Source organism: Cetorhinus maximus, chromosome 3 (genome assembly GCF_964194155.1).
Source record: "Cetorhinus maximus chromosome 3, sCetMax3.hap1.1, whole genome shotgun sequence".
Taxonomy (NCBI): Eukaryota; Metazoa; Chordata; class Chondrichthyes; order Lamniformes; family Cetorhinidae; genus Cetorhinus; species Cetorhinus maximus.
The window spans coordinates 83540929-83546928 of NC_135881.1; positions in this window are offsets into that span (position 1 = coordinate 83540929).

Consider the following 6000-nt stretch of genomic DNA (forward strand, 5'->3'; position numbering starts at 1 on the left):
CATATGCCAGAGAGCCTCATCCACTAGGAGCACAAAGTTAGGTGTGATGACCTTTTACCTAGATGCAGTACAGTCAGAAAAAATTGTAATTTCTACATAATGTTTATGGTCTCTGTAATTGTATGTAAGAAGCTTTTGAAAAGGACTTTTAAGAGTCAATTGTAAAGAGATCAATTATAATTTATTGAATAACAAGAAATACTGGCCCATGTGACATGACAACCTTTGACCTGTAAGCAGTTCCAACAGAAAGGATGTTGAGAAAGAAGCTGTGTGTCTGGCAGACACAAAGTAGAGCTACAAGCAGAGGTGGTGGAGGTTGAAGGTGATCAGTGCACAGATGCGGACGCAAAGAGAAAGCAGTCAGAGACAAAATGACAGAATCTTTACGGTGCAGAAGGGGGCCATTTGGCCCACTGAGTCTGCACTTGCTTACTGAAACAGCAATCTACCCAGTCCCACTCTCCTGCCTTATCTCCATAACCTTGCACATTCTTTCTTTTCAGATTGTAATCCAATTTCCTTTTGAATAACTCGATCGAACATGCCTCCAAAGGACCGCGCAAAATTCTTGTGAGGAGAAGATGCAAATCACTATCAGGAAGAGGTCAGTTTTTTAGTTTGGCAGAAAAGGATGCAGAAGTTCATGGAAGTACTGTGCAAACTGGGTTAAAAGGTCTATAACCTGGAAAGCTGTGTGAATAGCTCAAAGATGCTGAAGAGCTTGGTGTTTTTCCAGAAGTGGCCAAATCGTGAGCCAGAGTATTGTTGGTTGGTCGCTTGAAAGGAACTCTGAAATGCTACATCACTGGGACTGCTGTGACCTGAGAGAGATAGGATTCATAGAAGTGTGCCTTGCTAATAATAAACGTACCTGTGGGGGAGGTGGTGGAGTAGTGGTATTGTCACTGGGCTGGTGATCCAGGGTAACGCTCTCGGGACCTGGGTTTGAATCCCACTATGGCAGATGGTGGAATTTCAATTCAATGAAATCTGGAATTGAAAGTCTAATGATGACCATGAAACCATTGTTGATTATTTAAAAATATATCTGGTTCACTAATGCCCTTTGGGAAAGGAAATCTGCTGTCTTTACCTGGTCTGGCCTACATGTGACTCCAGACCTGCAGTAATGTGGATGGCTCTTAAATGCCCTCTGAACAAGGGCAATTAGGGATGGGCAACAAAGGCAGGCCTAGCCAGTGAAGGCCAGATCCCATGAAATAATTAATAAAAAAGAAAATTGAAGATGAAAGCTTTTACCAGAAAGGATGCCTGATCTACCCTGCGTAGATAAAGAACAGCGTATTGTGGAACTTTGTAGCTACATAGTGTGCAGGGAACATTGCAAATGCCTTTGGATGCATAAGACAGATTTTTGTTGTCTCGACTATTTAAAGTGAAATTTACCCTTTTATTTTAAGTATCATTTGCCTGTTAATTCAGGTGTAATTTACATTGATTCTGATTTGTGTTAAAGTGAAAACTACAAGAAGAGGAATCTTATCGGTAATTTCTTCATTTGTGGCTCATTCAGTAAATGTGGTTATTTTGGTTTACGGATTCCCCATGGGGATCATAATATAGTGAGTCCTTATACTTAATATTTCTCAACACATTACTATTGGCTTGGAGTGAGGAGGGTGAATTTCTGTGAAGGATTTCCCAATCAACGTTCTTCTGGCAAAACTGAACACTTCAGATGAAATCTGGCCAAGGGTCTTACAATTAAAGCATCAGTTTTGAATACCAACCCCCTTGATGTAAAGATAAATATTCCAATAGCCTTTTTGATTACTTTTTATACTTGTTCCCTAGTTTTCAGTGATCTGTGTAAATGACTATGTTCAGTTTCGTGCATTAATACATTGAGATATGTTAGCCTTGAAGAGGGTACAGTGTAAATTCACCTGAATTATACCAGGTCTTAATGAATTTAATTATGTCACATAAATGTAGATTGAATTCCCTTGAATTTAGATGTTTCAGAAATGCTCTCATCCGAGGTATTTAAAATTATTATGGGATTTGATAGGCTAGATACAGAGCAACTAAATCCCCTGTTGGGATGATCCAGAACGGGAGGGCATAATCTTAAATTAGAGCCAGGTCAATTATGGATGAAATCAGGAAGGACTTCTTCACACAAAGCACAGTGAAGACCTGGAACTTATTCCACAGAACAATTATGGATTCCAGGACATTTGGAGCTTTTAGATAGATGGTTCTTTGATGAGGATATGAAAGGATATGGAACAAAGATGGGAAAATGGATTAAGAATGCAGATCATCCATTATCTAAATGAATGGCGGAATGGGTTCAAGGGACAGAATAGTATATGTTCTAGAATCTTCTGCTAACTTTTTAGATTTAAATATAAATCAAGTACACTGTTTCCTATCTATTTCTGATGGATCACTCTCTATGCTCTCTTCACCCATCAAGAGCTGACAGATGGATAATTGAACTCCAAAGGGCCAGTTGATTGTTTATAGAACTTCTGTTTTTTATTTGGTTTACAGCGATCTTGTATTTTCCTGATTTTTAAAAAATTGTTTCAGACTTTTTTAAAAATATTCATTTGCAGCTTTTTTGTTTCAGACCATATAGAGAACATTTCTTTTGATACATAAAGAGCACAATGACTGTAAAGATCACTGGAGAAATGCAATAATTTCAGCATTTCCAGTGTTTCAGCAGAGCAGGAAGAGCTTTAAAAAGGGGAAATGTCAGGGCATTTTTACAATGCAAAAAGTTCACAGAACAACAAGGCCTCAAATTACAAGCTGTAGACATCTTGATTGGAAAGTTAAGATTAATGATTGGAGCTTTCAATGTGCTGCAAGTATTTCATAGCTCAAGTGGGACAAAATATAATAAGGCATGCCAGGACAATTGGCAAGCACGAGGGCTGTTAGACACGTGCAATTCTCCCAGCCTGATTTCTCTCTGTGCATTACACCCAGACAATCCTTACTACCTGAGGGCAAGAAGAAAATAATATTTTTCTAAGGGTCTAGATTTTAGTCTCAATCAAGGTTCAAAAGAAACTTCTGTATGTTTTCTATCTATTTGGTATATTTAAGTATGAAGTGGGCTAAGTGGTAATACACCTGCCAATATTTAGGACATTTCATTCCAGGACTTGAAAACATGAGCAAGAAACTGGTATGAGTTGTACCTGTTTTATTGGCATAAAACAGGTACAAAATGGGCTAATTTAGCAGTGGGACAGTCAATCTGTGTAACCATTACTCCCACTGTTAAATTTGTAGGACTGATTTTTTTTAGGGGCCTTGGACAGATGTCTCAAGCAGTTAGGTCCCTTGAATATATTAATTATAGGCTTAATACCCGTTGATGATCCCTTGCAAAAATTTGTTCAGGATTCTGCAGTAGTCCCTGAACCCCCACAGCTAAGAATAATGGAAAATTTTACTTTTAAAAAAATCTTTCCCATGGAGGCAAAAAGGGCAGGTGTGCTCCCCACTGACCAGAGAGGCATTGTGATTGCAATGATGAAAAATTGTTGTTCTGTGTGGAAGCAGCTCATGTAAGAATGTAAGTGAAGACCAAGGACCAATTTCTATTGTTCTTTGGAGAGGGCCAATAACACAGTGCCAAACCTAGGCCTGAAATGGATTTTTCCTCAGCTCCCTCCTTTGCTTTTGAATGTTGAGCACAACATTCATTCTTTAGGTCATTTCTTTTGAAGTAGACCGCACTTCTTTACTGGGAAGGGTGCACTGGAAATCCAAACAGGATAACTTCCTTTCCCAACATCCTTAGAAACACCTCTAATGTAGTTGCACTGTTCTGCAGTAATATGCAGCCATCTGTTCTTATTTCCAACAAAACTTTCGGGCCTCTGATACCTCACTTGCCAGCAAGAAACCCAGTGCAATTCTCTTAGCTCATGCTGACTAGTAAACTCCTACAGATAGGACAAATCCAGACTGGGATCTCACCATTCATTTAGGCAAAGCTAATTGTGTGTGTCATTTTCGTTAGCATAGAGCTTGCTACACTTTGATTCCACTTCCTCCAAGCCCAGAAGTGGAAACTATTTGATATAATGTTAAAGAATGAAACTTGAGCTACAAGGATGTAGGAAGCGACTGTACCCTTCTCAAGAGGATTGGTATTGGGGTTAGCTCTAATGCTTAAAAGAGATTTGGTTACCTTTCACATCCTTTGAGGCTAACTGAGAATTGCACATCATTCAGCTCATGTTGATGATGGGATCTTCTCATATTCTGTTTGGGTGTGGGGACCGGTTTCCTTTTCTTTTGTTCTATCTACCAAAGAATTTCTATTTTTTGGCTTGTGCTGCAGTACATCTTTCATTAAGCAAGGTCTGTGAGCCAATCCACTTAGTTGGGCTCCAGTGTTTGACAGCACGAAATATAATCTATTTGATCTCAGCCCAGGTAAAGTTTGAATCTTTTGACTTGATTTTTCTCCAGCAAACCTTTCTGGCCGGCTATTTCGTCCAGTAAAATGGCCAGTCTTAGATAGAAATGTCCTGCCTAGAACTATTCTAACTGGCTTAAACTGGGGGAAGATGGTGGTACTGTGGTAATGTCACTAGGCTGCTAACCCAAAGGCTCAGGCTAATTTGGATTTATGGGTTCAAATCCTGCTATGGCAGTTTGTCACATTTAAATTAAAATTTAATAAGATCAGGCAATTAACTGAACTGTCTCTTTGACTTGAACCTCTTGCTAAATGATTGGTTGTGTGCACAGATATGACTTGTGTCTCGAGGCATGAACATCTATCTGGATGGTTGCAATTGTTTGTGTTCTTTCCTTTTCACGGTAAGGCCCTTTGCAAAGCAATACTGTAGCAAGCAGCAATAATTTTGTGAGCCTTAACTAGGTTGTACTGCAGTACTCCTCCAAAATATCTTCATGTGTCTTGAACATTGTCCATTAATGAGAATCTTCTGCACCACCAAGACCTAGCAACATGCATCTAATTATATAGAAAGTTTTGTTCTTGGGTGACCACAACACCTTAAGACAGAGGAGCAGAAATTAGGCCATTCAGCCCATCGAGTCTGCTCCGCCATTCAATCATTGCTGATAAGTTTCTCAACCCCATTCTCCCGCCTTTTCCCCGTAACCTTTGATCCCCTTACCAATCAAGAACCTATCTATCTCGGCCTTAAATACACTCAATGACCTGGCCTCCACAGCCTTCTGCGGCAATGAATTCCATAGATTCACCACTCTCTGGCTAAAGAAGTTTCTCCTCATCTCTGTTCTAAAAGGTCTTCCCTTTACTCTGAGGCTGTGCCCTCGGGTCCTAGTCTCTCCTACTAATGGAAACATCTTCCCCACGTCCACTCTATCCAGGCCTTTCAGTATTCTGTAAGTTTCAATAGCGATTTCTAAGTCACTCCGGGGTATATCTGCAGGTGAGGTCAGAACAAACCTGTGTTTCACTGCACTGCCAGCCTGATTCCTTGATTTCACACAGCACCTATCCATAATCAGTGCTGATTTGGAGCTCCATTTTTTTTTAGGGACTGTGTCAGCTTTTTAAAAATGGATGGTCATCTTGAAATAGTTTTCTATGTTGACATAGATGAAAATTGTAGCTTTTCAATGAAAGGTGGAAGGTGTCTGTTCATGGGTGGCCTGTGATAGTATGAGTTACGGCTAATTATGGTGAACCGATGCATGGAAAGTCAAGGTGAGAAGGTTTGTTGCAACATGTCATATCATTTAACTAGAGGCAGTTAAATGCTGGATAAACTTAACATGAAACTGGCAGAAATTGGAAATATCAGCTGGGAGTTTACACCTGCCTAATGACCCCAGGAGCGGGCTAGGAGGCGGGGGCATGTAAACTTGGGTGGGATGGTGGGGGTGCTGTGCCTACTGCCTTCCTACCACTGGTGGCATTTTACCATTGCAGGGTAGCTGGCGGGTGGCCCACCTGCCCTTATGCCAATTGAGGCCCTTAAGTGACCAATTAATGGCCAAGTAAGG